Below are 18,479 nucleotides of genomic sequence, written 5' to 3' on the forward strand. Positions count from 1 at the left end.
TCAATGATATCATGTTGGTAGGACATAGTGAGCAAGAAGTAGCAAAGACTCTAGACTTATTAGTAAGGCATTTGCATGAGAGAGAATGGGAGATAAATCCAACTAAAATACAAGGTCCTTCCACCTCAGTGAAATTTCTAGGTGTCCAGTGGTGTGGGGCATGTAGAGATATCCCTTCTAAAGTGAAGGATAAACTGTTGCATCTGGCTTCTCCTATGACCACAAATGAGGCAAAATGCTTAGTTTGTCTCTTTGGGTTTTGGAGACAACACATTCTTCATTTGGGTGTGCTTCTCTGACACATTTACCAGGTAGCCAGAAAAGTTACCAGTTTTGATTGGGGACTGGAACAAGAAAAGGCTCTGCATCAGGTCCAGGCTACTGTGCAAGCTGCACTACCACTTGGGCCATATGACCCAGCAGGTCCAATTGTGCTGGAAGTTTCAGGGGCAAATGGAGATGCTGTCTGAGCCTTTGGCAGGCCCCTCTAGGAGAATCATGATGCTGATCCTTAGGATTTTGGAACAAAGCCCTTCCATCCTCTGAAGATAACTACTCCCTTTTGGAGAAATAGCTTTTGGCCTGCTACTGAGCCTTAGTAGAGACTGAATGCTTAACCATGGGCCAGTAAGTTAGTTACCATGAGATCTGAGTTGCCTATCGTGAACCAGGTATTGTCTGACCCACCAAACCATAAAGTTGGGGGCACAGCAGCACTCCATAATAAAGTGGAAGTGGTATATACAAGGTAGAGCTCAAGTGGGTGTTAAAAGCATGAGTTAGTTACATGAAGAAGTAGCCCAAATGCCCATGGTCACCACCCCTGCCATATTACCTTCTCTTTCCCAGCCCACAGCTTTGGCCTCTTGTGGAGTCCTTACAATCAGTTGACTGAGGAAAAGAAAACTTGGGCCTGGTTTACAGCTGGTTCTGCATGATATGCAGATACCACCCGAAAGTGGATAGCTGCAGGACTCTAAAACCTTTCTGGGACATCCATGAAGGACAGTGATGAGGACAAATCTTCCCAGTGGATAGAACTTCAAGCAGTGCACCTGGTTTTTCATTTTGCTTGGAAGAAGAAATGTCCAGAGGTGCGTTTGTACACTGATTCATGGGCTGGTGCCAATGGTTTGACTGGAAGGTCAGCAACTTAGAAGGAACATGAATGGAAAATTGGTGACAAAGAGGTCTGGGGAAGAGGTATGTGTATTGACCTTTTTGAGTGGGCAAAAAACATGAAAATATTTGTGTCCCACATGAATGCTAAGCACAGGGTGAATTCAGCAGAGGAAGATTTTAATAATCAAGTGGATAAGATGACCCACTCTGTGACTAATGCTCAGCCTCTTTCCCCAGACCCTCCTGTCATTACCCAGTGTTCTCATGAACAAAGTGGCCATGAAGGTAGCTATGGAGATTATGCATGGACTCAGCAACACAGACTTCCCTTTACCAAGGCTGACTTGGCTACAGCCACTGCTGAGTGCCCAATCTGCCAGCAACAGAGACGCACACTCAGCCCTTGATACGGCACCATTCCTCAAGGTGACCAGCCTGCTACCTGGTTGACTACATTGGACCACTTCGATCATAGAAGGGGCAGTAATTTGTTTTAACTGGGATAGGCACACAGTCTGGTTATGGGTTGCATTTCTGCATGCAGTGCTTCTTCCAAAATCACCATCCATGGACTTACCAAATGTCTTATCTACTGCCATGGCATTCCACACAGCATTGCTTCTGATCAAGGAACCCATTTCACAGTAAATGATGTGCAGGAATGGGCACATGCTCATAGAATTCACTGGTCTTACCATGTTCCCCATCTCCCTGAAGCAGCTGGATTGATAGAATGGTGGAATGGCCTTATAAAGACTCAATTACGGCACCACCTAGGTGACAATACCTTGCAGGGCTGGGGCAATGTACTCCAGGAGGCTGTGTGTGCTCTATATCAGCATCCACTCTATGGTGCTGTTTCTCCCATAACCAGGATCCGTGGGTCCAGGAATCAACAGGTGGAAATGGGAGTGGTATACTCACTATTACCCCTAGTTACCCACTAGCAAAATTTTTGCTTCCTGTCCCTGCAACCTCAATCTCTGCTGGTCTACAGGTTTTTGTCCCAAAAGGAGGAGTGCTGTCACCAGGGAATATAACAATGATTCCATTGAGCTGGGAGTTAAAACTGCTACCAGGCCACTTTGGGCTCCTTTTACCTCTGAATCAACAGTCAAAGAAGGGAATTAATGTACTGGCTGGGATGATTGATCCTGATATCAAGGGGGAAATAAGACTCTATCTACATAACGGGGGTAAAGAAGAGTTTGCCTGGAATACAGGAGATCCTCAGGGCATCTCCTAGTACAGCCATGCTTGCAACAACCCCATCCAAGCAGGACTAACAATGGCCAGAATCTTCAGAAATGAAAGTTTGGCTCACCCCACTAGGCAAAGAACCACGGCCAGCTGAAGTGCTTGCTGAGGGTAATGGAAACATGGAATGGATAGTGGAATAAGGTAGAGATAAATATGAACTTCAAACAAATGACCAGTTACAGAAACGAGGCCTATAGTGGTCATGAATCTTTCTTCTTTGTTTCATTATGATGATGATTGTATATGTATGCAAAATGAGTTTCTTAGGCTTCTTCCCCAAACATTCCCCTTATCATATAACAAGTTGTATCTGTTTCATGCCATAATATTTTAGGATGTCAAGTTTGAGAGTGAATATTACCCAAGAACTTGCACCCTGTTCTGTATGGAATTAATGTATTTCTTGTTGCACACAGGAGAGTTGAAAGTTGTTAGGCAGAATATATATATACACACACACACACAAACACACACACATGTCTATTATTGTTTTTACTTAGAGACTAAGTATGATTTAAGGTCATGTGTATGGTTGCTGAGTTGACAAGGGGTGGACTGTGATGGTTAGGCTATTGTTTCAATTCGGTCAGGTAATTGTGCCCAGTTGTTTGATCAAGCAAGCACTGTAATACAAGAGCTAACTGTAATACAAGAGCATTTATGGACTTTAGTCACCATTGACTTTACTGCAGTGGTAAATAATAGATAACTAGTTATAATTACATGAGTCAGGGAGATTGCCATCAACAATGAGTGATGCTTAACCCAATCAGTTGAATCCCTTAAAGGGGGAATGATTCCAGCATTGAGAGAGAATTCCCCAGCTCTTCTTTGGACAGCCAATATCTCCCAGAACTCATCAAGAACCTTCACTGGACTTTCATTGCAGGCCCAGGTTGCAGCCTGCCTGCGGAACCTGAACTTGTCCATCTCCACAGCTGCATGAAAGACTCTTATAGAATCGCATACTATTGACAGATATCTCTTGTTGATTCTGTTTCTCTAGAGAACCTTGATTAATACAATGGTCAACCATTTTTCAGAAAGGATCCATGCTGGCCAAATGTGGAAAGAATTATCTCTTCAACCAATGGTGCTGGGAACACTGGATATACATATGCAAAAGAATGAAGGTAAACTCCTAACTTACACCATATACAAAAATTAACTCAAACTGGATCAAAGACTCAAATATAAGTACCACAAGTATAAAACTGCCAGAAGAAAACATAGGGAAGCATCTTCAGAACATTGTGAGGCCATAGATTTTTAGAATTTTTACTAATAGCATGTACAACAAAAGAAAAATAGATAAATGGAATGTCATTAAAATGCAAGACTTTTGCACATCAAAGAATTTCACCATGAAAATAAAAAGACAATGTATAGAATTTGAGAAATATTTGGAAACCACATACCTGATAAAGATTTAATATCCAGACTACATAAAGAAATCCTGGGAAACGGACTTGGCCCAGTGGTTAGGGCGTCCGTCTACCACATGGGAGGTCTGTGGTTCAAACCCCGGGCCTCCTTGACCCGTGTGGAGCTGGCCCATGTGCAGTGCTGATGCGTGCAAGGAGTGCCCTGCCACGCAGGGGTATCCCCCGCATAGGGGAGCCCCACGTGCAAGGAGTGCCTCCCGTAAGGAGAGCCGCCCAGCGCAAAAGAAAAGTGCAGCCTGCCCAGGAATGGCACCGCCCACACTTCCTGTGCGGCTAACGACAACAGAAGCAGACAAAGAAACAAGATGCAGCAAATAGACACAGACAACAGACAACCGGGGGAGGGGGGAATTAAATAAATAAATAAATAAATCATTAAAAAAAAAAAGAAAAAGAAATCCTACAACTCTTCAACAAAAAGACAAACAACCCAATTAAAAAATGGGGAAAAGACTTGAATGGGCATTTCTCCAATATGCACAAGAAAAGATACTTAACATCTTTAGCTGTTATGGAAATGCAAATCAAAACCACAATGAAGTACTACTGACACCCTCTAGGATAGCTACTATTCAAAACAGGTATTTTTAACAAGGGGTCCCGTGAGCTTGAGTTTAAATTAAAAAATCATTATTCTTGTGGATGCGTTGGTGCAGGTGTGATGTATTTATTAAATAATATACAGTGTAGTGTGGACTTAGTAAGGGGTCTGCGGTTTTCACCTGACTGGCAAAGGGGTTCATTGAACAAAAAAGGTTAAGAACTCCTGATTTATAATATGGAAAATAGTAAATGTTGGAGAGGATATGGATACATAGGAACACTCATTTGTTGTTTATGGGAATTTTGAAATTGTTCATCCTTGAGAAAACTGTTTGGGACTTCCTCAGAAAGTTGCTTATAGAAACACTGTATGACCCACATTCCCACTTCTAGGTACATGCCCAAAGTAATTGAAAGCAGGAAAGCAAACAGATATTTACATGGTAGTCACAGTGTTGTTATTTACAATTGCCGAAAGGTAGAAGCAAACTAAGTGTCCATCAAGAGATGAATGAATAAACAAATGTGATATATCCATACACTGGAATATTATTCAGCCATAAAAATGTTGAAGTTCTGATACATATGAATAATAGATGAACCTTGAAGACATCTTGTTGAGGAAAATAAGCCAGATAAAAAGGATGAATATTGTGTGATCTCACTTATATGAATAATTAGAATAAGGAATTTCATAGAATCAAACTGGAATACAAGTTACCAGGGGCTGGGGTGAGGGTAGGGAATGGAGAATTAATGGTCAGTTGGTACAGCATTGTTGTTTGTGGTGATGGGAAAATTTTGATGGTGATGATAGCACAACATTGTGAATGTCATTAACTCCACTGAATTAAATGTTAGAATATGACTAAAAGGTGATATTTTAGATTTTATATGTTACCAGAAATGAACCTCAGTGTAAACCATGGACTATAATTAAAAGTGTAATTATAATAATATTGTTTTGGAAAGCAGATGTGACTCAAACCATTGGGCTCCCCTCTACCATACAGAAGGTCCGATACCCAGGGCCTCCTGGTGAAGGCAAGCTGGTCCATGCGTCAAGCTGGCCCAAGTGGAGAGCTTCTCCACGTGGAGAATTGGCACTGCAAGATGATGCAACAAAAAGACACAGAGGAGAGACAATAAGAGATGCAGCAGACCAGGGAGCTGAGGTGGCGCAAGAGAATGAGCACCTCTCTCCCATTCCAGAAGGTCCCAGGATTGGTTCCTAGAGTTACCTAATGAGAATACAAGCAGACACAGAAGAACACACAGTGAATAGATGCAGAGAGCATATAATGGTGGGGGGGGGAGAGGGAGCAGAAATAATAAATCTTAAAAAAATAATATTTTTCATCAATTGTAATAAAGATATCACAGTGATGCACATTGTTAATAATAGGTAAACTGTGTTTATGAGAGGTTATATGGGAACTTTGTATGTTCTGCCAGAATTTTCTGTAAACCTACATCTTCTCTAAATGGAGAATGGATAAATAAATGAATCATTGAATGGACGACTGCATGCAAGGGGTTCCCCATGTGTAGAAAACATGGGTGGCGGGCCATTGTAACAAAGGGCATTACCAAAAGATGGGACATGCATAACATCCGATGGCATCATAATGTACTGACTTGAGGAATAAAATATTTCTAGCAAAGAATGACACATTACACATCTTTCATATTGCTAGTATACCATTATCAGATTGTCTTGGATTGCCAAACTTCTATGACAAATACCACAAAAGATTGGCTTAAACAATAGGAATTTATTTGACCATGCTTTTGAGGCTAGAAGTCCAAAATCAGATTGCTTTCTCCTGGAAGACTGCGGCCTTCTGGTGCTGCCTGCTAGCTATCTTTGGAGTTCCTTGGCTTGTGTCTCTGCCTCCCTCCACATGATGAAATCCTCTTCTTTTTTCCTGTTTCTCTGACTTGCGGATTCTCTTTAAAAGGCCTCCAGAAAACCAGATTCAGGCCCACCCTGGTTCAGTTTGCCACACCTTACCTCAAAATAATATCTTCATGGCCCTATTTATGAGTTCACACCCTCAGTCACATGGGTTAAGATTAAAAACATGTGTTTGTTGGGGTACGTAATTTAACTTTATGACAGAGGGTTATCTCTTTGTCTGTTTGTAAATAGGAAATGTTTCTCAAGTAGCAAAGTCTTATTAGGCTCTAGGCAATTATTTATAAACTTAGGGAGAATCTGGTTAGCAAATCATTTTCTGCCTGGATGGCTTGCTGAGCATGACTATGGGCAGAGAGTTCAAGAGGAGAGATAGGGATAGGCCTGCTACCCTAGAATTCCAAGAAGAATCAGGAGCAGGTGCCCTGCCTGCACCTTCCTAGTGTTAACAACTAAAGAAGGGCCCCATACTGTAGCAGGCCCTAAAATGATCAAATGGCCCAGAAGTCATGAGTTTGTAGCACTGAATGCATAACCCTGAGCCATGCCACTGCTGAAGGCTCTCACATCCAGCAAGGTTGAGCTAAAAGGAGCTTCTGCCAAGAACAACTGTCACAGTAGCAGAAAGGAGAGAATGGCTGAGGACATTATATACTTGAGATTTCCCTTCTCTTCTTAATCAAGCAAACTAGCAAACTTTTGAGATAATTGATCCACTATAATTCTTCTTCCCAATAAAGGACCATGACATTATGTACTGATTAGATTAGTGAGACCAGGGAAAGGAAGATCATATTTATCATGGTTTGTTCGCAGCCCCAATCATATTCCAATATCTCTAGTGGATAGTAAGAAGAAAGCAGAGACTATGCAGAGATTGCTAATTGTTCAAATTTTTGTTTTCTTCTCTTTCCTGGCCCATAGATAAACTAAATTTCCTGATAGACTAATTGTCCTAACCACCCTTGCATTAGTTCTCACAAAGGAATGTGAATGAAAGGATGTGTGCTATTCAGGGCCAAGGCATTTTAAGACGCAGTTGTCCTTTCTGCACTCTCTCTTTCTCATCTTTATTCAGAAAATGGAAGATGGGAGATATCAAAGAAGCCTGATTTCTGAGTTACCACATGGAGAAAACTAATTGTTAACAAGAAACAGTGATTTTGGAGTTTTGGGTGAACAAAAAATAAGTTTTTATTGAGTGGAGCCATTATGTAATTTGGGTCAGTTTGTTTCAACAGCTTAGTTCATCTTAACTAATATAGTCCCCCAAATCAGATGGTCACCCAGACTTGTGACAAAAGATAAATGAGTACAATTCAGGAAGAAGACAGGATCCCTAGGTAAAGAAAGGCCAACCCTCTGTGACTGCATTTAACAAGGTCAAACATGCATGGAAGGGAGTCATATTCAGCAAGAGATACTCTCAAAAGGAATGTCTCCCTTCCCGGTGAGTGATTTGGAGATCTCTGCTAATGATAGTAAGGTGCTGGGAGTAAGTGCAGTGAAAGAAGAGTAAGATAAGAACATATAACAGGGTGTGATGAAATTCACTTAAGCATAATTGCTCAAGGATGAGCTGAAAAATTGTGTTTCTAAGGAAACAAACCTGAAAATCAGATCTTAGATGTGAAAGTGTTTTATATAGTTTGCTAAAGGCCGCCAATGCAATGTACCTGAAATGGATTGGCTTTTATAATGGGGATGTATTAATTTATATGGTTATAGTTCTGAGGTTGGGAAAATGTCCAAGCCAAGGCATCAGACAAAGCTCTCTCCTGGAAGGTTAGGGGTTAGTGATCCCAGACTCGTGCCCGTGGCAGGGCCCAGTGGTGCCTCTGCCAGTCCCTGCCTTCTCCTCCGGGCCATGTTACCTTCAGCTTTGGGCTGCTCAGTCTGGGGCTTTCTTTCTCAGATGTTGGGGGCCTCTTAGAAGGCAATTTGCCTTAGGGTTTGGAGCACAGTATAAAAGGCTGATCTTACAGGAATTAGTAAAATCTCTGTGACTGAATTATTACAATGTCATCTAAGGCATTGTTGTTAATTTGAGATACCAAGAATCGTAAGAAATCCTCAGAAGAATCAGTGGGGATGGGGGCTAATGAGCTATTTTTAGCATTTCAAAATGCCCTCATAGAATCCATACATTTTTAAAGATATAATGTTGCACTGAATATTTAAAACATGTTATTTGATTTGACTGAAAATATATTGTTTAGTATGAAGGAGATGCTGGTTATCTTGTGTTGATCAACCATTTAAAATGACAAATTAAAAATAAACAAGAAAAATAATTATTGTTTAATAAATATTAGACCAAACCTTTTAAAATGTGGGAACTATTATTAAAAGAATAACAAAGGACTTTTTGTTCAGGAAAAGGTTAGCCAGAGTCAAAGTCAGAAGAGGATTGAAACACTCAGCTCCCACTTTAGAACCAAAGGAAATGCAAGAGTATCCTCAGCTTTGCCTACTCTAAACACCTCATTTTTCTCATATCAGAACTGGAGGTAATAGCTCACTTGACATTTGCCTTTGTCTTTTTTTATGGACATTTTAATAAGATTGGTAAGAAAGCCTATAAAAACAGTAGAGATGAGGAGGGATAGAGCAGGTTAGGGACAGAGAAAGACACTTTGTGTGTATATGTGTAAATTCATTGTAATAATAGGAGACAAACAAAACTAAATGCAGATGCCCTCTTGCCTTGTGGAAATATATGAAAACCACCCAAATGAGAACAAACAGGCTTATTTATTCAGAGTTTCTTATAGTAAGGAGTCAGCCACCACCACGTTTGGCAGAGACTCACAGACAGGCAAGGAAATGGGAAAGCTTTAGAATAAAAGAAAGAGAAGTCTTCAGGCACGCTCTTATTGGAGGCTGTTGGCATAGGGAACTTGGAAGCTGACTAACTAGGAGCAGGGCATCTTATGTGGTTGGTTTGGGGAACATATTTGGCTTTCTCTGGTTGATACTGAGTTGGAATTGGGGGCAAAAATTAGGGAAATTGGCTGTCATTGACCAAATTCTGAGCCTTCTGGCTGATTGCTATAGAGGTTGTGGTTTGTCTTCCTGCATTCTATTGTTATATGCTTTCTGACTACTGTCTATGTAAATATATAGTCTCCCATCTCATGCACACATACATACTGCAGTGTTAGGTCAAGGGTTTCACTTTTTTCTCCACCTTCTACCACCTCTGTTTCTTGATACCAGCCAGGCTTGTCCTGTACCTTTACCCCAATTGTATAAATATTATCCTCACATCAAGGATAGCTTAAGCCCTTTTGCCATCATTAAGTTTTCTTGGACAATGCTTGCTTCCAGTAATTTTACTTTTCCCTAAACTTCTGCTGCATTTAGAATTTGTGCCACATAATTGAATACTTGATTATAAAGTGTTTTAAATTAATTTTCATTAATTTGTGTATGTTAATCTTATCTCCCCAACCAGATGATAAGTTTGAAGGCTGGTGTCATAGCTTATGCTTTCTCTAATATTTCACAATACTTTGCAGTGCTAAATGTAATAAATGCTCAGTAGATAGTGAATTGAATATTTTCTTTACACACTGTTCAACTGAGATGAAAAAAAAAGAAACTGACTCATAATTTTATTCATCACCATTCCAGGTGCTAATTTCATGCCCAATCATCTGAATTTTCCTAGAATTTGAAGATTTTGCACAATAAAGTTCCAGGACCCAGAAGAAGGGCAGCTATCACATCAAGTGAAAAGAAAGAAGGACTTGAGTGATTTTCTTTCAACTTCTAAGCCAGGTATAGCTGTGACCCCTCTGAACAATTCATGAGATACATATTGGGTTGCTCAATAAGAAGGATGTGAGGTCCTAGGGGTCAGGAGAAAATAAAAGAAGAGTCAAATGGTTCCCTGAACATCCCTTGGAGGAGTTGGAGCTGTGGTCAAAGAAATGGGAATTCATGTGAAGTGCTATATGAGTATGGACATGTTTCTAATGAAAATTCTCCACATAGTTCTGAGACAGCTTTGCATAAATTAAGAGTAGCTACAGTAGAATCAAAGAAGATAGATTATGAATATCTTTTCTTCCAAAACCAAAACAAGGATACATATCCTATATATGTTGGTGTGTGATAAAGCTAATCATGTGTCCATCCAGGCATGTGAAGCTGTTCAATGATGCAGGTGGGGGAGAAGCAGTGGTGTGCTGGACCAGCTTATACTGGCTCAGGAGAGCCAAATGTTTGATTTCCAGTAATTTTGCTAGCCAGTTGTTAAACAATTGATAGTTTGAAATCTGCCACATCCAAAATATTCGCACCATGGAAACTGGCAACCTACGACAAGACTTTTCTTTTCAGAAAACACTACGGGCAGAAGAGCAGGTTCATCCATATTCCTGTCCGTAGAGAATCATCAGGGAGGTAAGGAATGATCTAACAAATCCTGCATTTTTAATTTCCATAAAGAGTCCTATGGAATCAGGATTATAAGATGCTAGAGTTGGAAGAGACCTTAGAGAAATGAAAGTCCAAAAATGGGAAGTGAACTTGCCCAAGATCATGTAGCTGGTATGATCGTACAGAAAGCCTGAAGAAATATCCAGGTTTTCTCACCCTCACCCACCACTTTCTGGAAATGTAGTGTATGCTTATTCAGGATGATCTAGTCTCCTCTTTCATTCTCTGAACATCAAGGAAAGCTCCTGCTGGTAAGGCCAGATCACTCTCTTGTGTCAGAGCCCAGCTCATAAAATGCTATTAAGTGAATTACTGATGACCTAATTCCCAGCTGCAGGACACATTCCATTAGAGGCAGGCTGGCTGCCAAGTAGTGTCAGCAATGACTGCAGGGCAGAAGTGATTGAAACCATCCTGCCTTGGATGCAGGGCCTCTGAAAGCACAGTTCATGGAGGAGGAGGCACTCTTATTCCCCACCAGTCCTAGGTCTTTTTCTGGGAACTGAATTCATCAGCCTCAAAGAGAACTTTCTTGAGATAACAAGGATCGCCATTACAGAAGTAACTGGAGGTAGTGCTTCCCCTTACATAAATGTCTAGAACCATCATCAAAGTTAACCCTTGCCATCCATGCCAACAACTTGCAAATATGTGTTTGTTTTTTGCCACCCATGTTATCACTTCTTGCTTGCTTGCTTCTATTGTCAGTTTGTTCATCCCTCCTACTTCTACATGTTTCATTTTCTTAAAGTAAGTTCTTAAAGGAGTAGAAACAATATGATATATTTATTTCTAATTTACCTCTGTACTCCACAAAAATGAAATTGGATAAATATTTGTGAATAAAAAGTCAAACATAAATCAAAATTAGGTAAGTCCCATGGGGGCCATTTTATAGTTGATATTTACTTCTCTCAGAATTGGTACAAAGGTTAAATAAGATGAAGCACTTTGTAAGCTGTAAAGAAACAATATAAATGTAAAATTATTGTTAGATGTTAAAGGAAAAATGGGAAGGTATTTAAATCCCAAACAACTTTGGATTCAGTTAGTCTTGATAGGTATGAAAAATAGTGTAGAACTAATACTGGACTAGGAATTAGAAAACCTGGGTCCTAATGTTAGCTTCATTTCTAATTAAATCCGATATTAAAGTCACTCATAGCCTCCTATCTTCTGGTTTCTCATCTGTGAAATGAAAATGTGGACCAGATGATCAACAGATCCTTTTTAGTTCTAAAAAGGTCTATCTTAAATCAAGATGAGAGTAAAGAGCGGGATCCTAAACTACTCATTAAGTACTTAAGACATCCTGTTTTATTTAATTCTTCCTCCTAATCTCTTGTTTCTCCACTTTTTTTTTCCTTGTCACCTTTCTATTATTTATGACTTGTTTTCTCTTTCATGTTTTTGTTTTGTCTCCTTTGCTTCTGCTTCTAGCTGTTAGTGATGCCAAGTGAACACTCATTAAATTTCCAAACTCACTTCTAGGAACTGTCATTCCATATTTACTGCCACTACAAAAAGGTACTATCTAAGTGCATTCTGACTCTTTATGAATGTGGTATCCATGTGTCTTGTGGGTGTTTATTTGAAGTTTAAGAAGCCAGGGGGTTTTATTCATTATCCAGAAATGTGACAGCATGGCCCTAAAGAAAGTGAACTAGGAACCCATTAACCATGCAACTATGAGAATGAAAAGAAATGAATGAAATAAGTAGATTCTTGGTATTGTGTTTTAAAGTTGCTTTTTTTTTTTTTCATCCAAAAATGGCTAATACTCTCTCACACTGCCAAAACTCTGGGGAGATGTTTTATTGTAGCTATTTTCCTCAATCAACCTTAAGAAAGTCCTTGGAAAGAAACCTTTAGAAACAAAACCTCAGAGACACAAGAAACTATGACCACAAACTAATCTATAAACATCCCGTATGGCCTTCCTTTTCTCTCCTTTCTAAGAAATAATCGCCCTCCTTTAATACCATTACCTCCTGATGTCTTCCATCCAAAGGCTTAAAACCACGAATTAGCCTCTGGTTTCCATGTTCTTTAATTTATTGCTGAATTTTGCCTAATTTGAGAATGAAAACTAAAAGACTAATGGCTAAAGAACTTGCACTAAACTCAAACCATAAGTGGTAGGTATGTCAAAAATGTTTCCAACAGTGGAGTTTCTCTTACTTCACTCTTCCCTCCTAGATAACTTGCCTCTGAAAAGGATCTCTGGCTGGTACAAATACCTTCTTTGTTTCAATCTATCTCAACTATGCAAGTTTCTCAATTCCCTTAAGAATTACATGGCTCTTAATGCTCCTGAACCCAAACACTTTTCAAAGTAGTGTTTCTCATTATTCTAGCCCTCGGGTCTATTCCTCAATGAAACCATTAAACCTTGAACTTCTAAAACCAACATGCTGTGGTAGTAAAAATAGAATAAAGACCAAGGTAAGATCAACATAAAGTCTCTTCTTATATTATAAATTGTAGCAATAGAAATTATGTCGTTAGAGAGAAAAATATAGGAAAAATAACTCCCTATGTCACTTATCAGACAGTTTTACAGAACTGGCATTTTATATCAAACCACAATTTGTTAAATTTATCTATTCTATCCTTACAGAAGTTTTCCCTGTACTAAGACTAGCCCTCAGAAGTAGCTAATACAAACCATCCATTCCTTTCCTGTTTTATAATTAATTTCACCTTCCTCAGAGTCCCCACGAAATTGTCACATGCCGTACAGCACTATTGGTTAATTATGAGCATATCTGCCTCACCAATGAGAGCACATGTGCCTTGAAGGCAAAGAAGAGCTTACTCTTTTGCACAAATTTTGCTCATAGTAGACCCCAGAAAGTGTTTATTAAATTGAATTGGTTTTACTTTGTAAGACTGGCAGGCACTCCTATGGCTTATGATGTTTTGTGTGTTTTTTCCCAAAGACTTCCTTTTTTGGTACAGACTCCACGTGACCCTCAGTTATCCAGGGCAGTAAGCAATGTTCAAGCGACTAGAGCCGAAAGCCGAGATCCCACCAGCGGTCTGGGAGTTGCAGTCAGAGATCAGCAGAGCCACCTGCTTAGTATTTCAAAGGGGCCGGATGGCCCTTTCACGGAGGTTTCTGCCGTCGGGCTCTCGGAGGATTCACTCGGCCACATGCCACATTCACTAGGTCGAACTGACATTTTCTGAAGCCTGGAGCAATTCCCTCTTAGCATGGATTCTGCCCAGCCCCTTCCTCTGCCCTGCTCCAGCCTCTTGCCAGAAATTTCAGCCAATAAAACAGTAATCCAGAGACCAAAGCTTTGGAACTCGCATTTCTAAAGCTTTTATTTAATGGCTTTTTAGGGAAAAGGCGGTGGAGGAAAAGGGAAAATAGAGGAATGACACCTCCTAAGCAACAACGAACGAAGACTTGAGACACTGACCGAAGGGAAAAGTCCCCCTAGCTTCCTGGAAATGAAACCCAGCAGCGCTACCTGCTCAGAGCCGCCAACAAGGAAAGGGGTTCCCCGGGGAATTCTGCCCTTGACAACCCTGAAATAAAACACGAGACTTTAGAAGACCTATCACACCCAAGGAATAAGCACCCCTTCCGCCCCCTGCTGCCTCCTCTTTGATTGCGCCCGCGAGCGTGGCGTGTGGGAGTGATTCAAAGGGATTTTAACGTGCCGCGTTCTGAGTCCTCGAGCCCCACTGGGTTCTCCTCCACCTTCCTCCCTACCCCGGGTTCCTCCCGTTCCTCTTTACTTCCCCTTCCCCCACTTTCCCTCATTGAAATACAAACTCCGGTTTCCCCCGCGCTCGGAGCCGCCGCTGACATCAAATAGGGTCTCCATGGCAACCCGGAGGCGCCGCAGTCCCTGCAGCCTGCGCGGATTCCCACGCAGAGGCGTAGCAGAGTCTGGGGGAGCTGCAAGGAAGCCTTGCCCTTATTGATGTGAATCAGGTAAGGACTGAAGAGCATTAAGACAGAGTCGGTATAAACTGAGGTAGAGGAAGATTTAAAGAGTGAGATTCTGTCTCAAATTTGGCTTCAGCCCAGGAGCCCTCAATGGGATAAACAGTCCAAGAAATCCCAGGTCCCAGCCACTCTCATTTCTCATCTACCAAATAGTGCTCAGCTTAACTCAGAGCTTATTTAGGGGATCCGCTTTCAAGAATGAGTTTTAACGATGCAGCTACCTCACCCAACATAAACAAAACACTCTTCCCTGAAAGCACTTAAAATGGGTAAGAGCACTAAGACTATTGCCTTCCTCCCGTGTGCCTACACATTCTACATATATTATCTCATTTTATCCTCACAAAGGTGCCATTATGACCCTCAATATACAGACAAGGCACCAGGCTCAGAGGTGCTAAGTTCCTCTTCCAAGCTAATACTTAATGATGGCAGAAATTTGAACCCAGATCTGTGATCCCCACAGTCCATATTCTTTCCTGCTTATAGCCTATACTTCCTGGCCTATATTTTGTTTCATGAAGAATTTACTGCAAGGGAATACCTCCCACTTCTTCACTGAAAATAAATAACCATGACACCTGTTAACAAAAAGACAGAAGTAGATATCCAAGAAAACTAGGCCAGGTCACAGTTCCTCTGGAAATGAGTGTGTTGGGGAAAGCAGCAACGGTACCTGCTCTCCATGACAGCACCAACGGGGATTTGATTTGGACTCGGAGCGAAGTTCTTGGAGTGATGCACCTGAGAGGGTGGCATGTAAGTTACTCTGTCCAGAGTCTCACAAGTGATGGGAAGTCTTGGGGGAAACTGTTGGGGCCTCCAAAGTAGCTGTATCTTGCTAGAATCTCTATTTCCCCTTCTCTTCTTCTAGATCACATCCTAACTCTCCTTTGGCTCCTTTCCTTAGCATATTAAACATTCTTGAAGTAGTTTCCTATTGAAGCTGCAACAGTTGACCACAAACTCAGTGGCTTATAACAACACAAATTTATTGTTTTCTATTCTAGAGATCAGAAGACTGTCTTGGTGGACTAAAATCAAGGCTTTGTTAGGTCTATGTCCCTTCTGAGCTATAATAGAGAATCCATTCCTTTCCTTTTCCAGATCTTAGAAACTGCCCACATTCTTTGGCTCAAGGCCATCTTCCATCTTCAAGCCAGCAATAGCATCTAATCTCTGTGGTGGTAGGCATATTTCTTTCTCTGACTCTGACTCTCCTTGAGCCCACCTGGATAATCCAGGATAACTTCTCCATCTCACTCGAGACCTTAATTTAATCACATCTACAGAGTCCCTTTTGCCAGGTATGGTGGTTTAGCATGCAGACATCTCTGGGGGCCAGTATTCTGCTTACAAAAATCCTCATGTAGTTTCTACCTTAAAAATAACAACTCTTTTTTAACCCTTTATCCCTCTTAAGCAAGTTTGTCTCTTTCCAGTAGTTGACCAGGTATTTTTTGTTTGCTTGGTTTTTTTTTTTTTTTGCCTTTTTGCACACACACACACACACACACACACAGCAGTTAGAGGTACCATCTATTTCCTCACCTACCATTTACTTAGCTCCCCACTACAATTTGGTCTCTACTACTCCATGATATAAAAACTGTCCCATCAAAGTGCAAAATTACCTTCAAATTGTTCATTTCAATCAACACTCACTAGTCCATTCTAACTCTGTCAGCAAGCTTTCTTTTTTGATGTTATATTAATATTTTATTTAAATGATTATGTCCCCCCACATGGAGCACTTATCTTCTGTATCTCTGATCTTCGATATCTAACTACTTTTACATGGGTTATTATGATGTCAGCATGTTCAAAACTGAAAGGTTCATCATCTATCTTCTACCACACAGTCACAGACAACTCTTTTATGGATTAGAGTTCTACTATAGAACTATTGTGACTAGTAATGAAAGAAACTGTAGCATTGTTGTGGAGAAAGTGGCCACGGTAGTTGCTAAGGGTAGGGAGAGGGAAGAAGAGATGTGATGTGGAGGCATTTTTGGGACTTGGAGCTATCCTAAATGATATTGCAGGGACAGATGCTGGACATTATATATCCTGCCATAACCCACTGAATGTACTGGGGGAGAGTGTAAACTACAATGTAAACTATTATCCATGTGGTGCAGCAGTGCTCCAGAATGTATTCACCAAATTCTATGAATGTGCCACAATGAAAAAAAAAAAAAAAAAGAACACTTCATGAGCGATGGGATCACTGTCCTTAGTCATAAAAGGATAGAATGTGATTAAGAGGAAGAGAGAAGATACTGTATTATAAAGTGTTAATATAGAGTCAGGAAATTCAAAATAGGTAGATATTCCCTGTTAAACAAAACACAAAAATAAATATGTTCATCACACTAGGAGCTATTTTGGGAAAGTAATAGGAATGCACAGAGTTCCAGAATATTATGGAGAAAATTTTACATTGTTGCTGCCTTAGAATTGTGAATTACGGAAGCAGTGGTCCAGAGAGAAACTTTCGGATTTCTGGAAGTGACAGGACTAGAAAAGGTAGTTAGAATGGTGAGTAATCCACATCAGAATTGACAGCTTTCTAGTCACACTGAGTGCAAGTGGTGAGTTTCAAGAAGAAGCAGAGGCTAATTTCAGTGATTTAAATCACTGCTTAGTTAGAAAAAAGCAAAGCAACAAAAATACAGGGTACCTGTCAGCAAGCTTTCACTTTATTGAACATTTTCTTTTACATGAACCTTTTTTTTCCCTTGAATTCAGTATAATACCCCTCCTTTCCCCAAATTTTCCTACATCTCTGCCTACTTATACTCAGTCTTTTTGTGGACTTCTCCTCATTTGCCTGTCCCTTAAACACGAGTGTTTTCTTGAGCCTTGCTACTTGATTTGTGGTCTTCAAACCTGTGTGTGACTGTTTGAGATTATGTTATGAATCTCATGAATGTTTGTAAAGCAATCTATTCCTGTGGGTGTGATACCTTTTGACTGTATTAAATTTGGTTGAGGGTCCTTTGATTAGATTACCTGGTGAACTTGATTTAGGGCTTTTGATTAGACTAAGTCAGTGGGGTGTGATTCATGTTGAATCTCCGCCTTCTTGCTGGGTCTGATAAAAACAGAAATACAGAGAGACATGCAGACACAGGAAAAGGAAGCCTCCATGTTTGATCCTGCTATGTAAGAGAGAGGACTAGAGGGTCACTTGAGCATGAAGTCCCAAGAGGCCGGACTCGTGGAGAGTCTCAAGAAGAGAGGAGCCCTGCTATATGTCTGATAGGCTACAGCCGAACTTGGGAAGAAAGTGGAACAGTGTAGACTGATATAGGAGGTCCGGAAATACAAGCCCTTTGCCTGGTTGCCCTCAGCTGACCTCAAACCTTGACAGAGATCAGAGGCCATCTTGCCTCAGCATGTGGCAGCTGACTTTAGTGAGAAAGTATCTTTGACAGTGCCTTGATCTGGACATTTCATGGCCCTGGAACAGTAAATTTTACTCCAAATAAATCCCCTTTATAAAAGCCAACCCATTTTTGGTACTTTGCATTGGCAGCACTTTGACAAACAAAAACACTGTGGAATCAGTGTCACCTGGCAGCTTGTTAAAAATAATGAATATTAGCCCCCGCCTCAGCGCTATTAAGAATTTGCACTTTAGAAAACCCCCCAGTTGACTTGTACATGCATTAAAGTTTGAGAAACACCGATCTAGAATTCTTACCTTCAGCCTTTAATATACTTCCTGGAAGATCTGCTCTCCTACTCCAGCTCTAGCCATAAGCCCAAATTTTTA

At 40.6% G+C, this 18,479-nt stretch overlaps 1 long non-coding RNA gene across 1 annotated transcript in view; it reads left to right on the forward strand.

Moving 5' to 3' along the window:
* The first annotated feature begins 14,377 nt into the window (after positions 1 to 14,377).
* LOC131278340 (uncharacterized) overlaps positions 14,378 to 18,479 on the forward strand; it is a 34,358-nt gene continuing 30,256 nt past the window's right edge. Inside the window, exon 1 of the long non-coding RNA XR_009185686.1 lies at positions 14,378 to 14,683. This is a non-coding gene — a long non-coding RNA (uncharacterized lncRNA). The remainder of the gene's footprint in view (positions 14,684 to 18,479) is intronic.

The sequence above is a fragment of the Dasypus novemcinctus genome, chromosome 4 (genome assembly GCF_030445035.2).
Source record: "Dasypus novemcinctus isolate mDasNov1 chromosome 4, mDasNov1.1.hap2, whole genome shotgun sequence".
Taxonomy (NCBI): domain Eukaryota; kingdom Metazoa; phylum Chordata; class Mammalia; order Cingulata; family Dasypodidae; genus Dasypus; species Dasypus novemcinctus.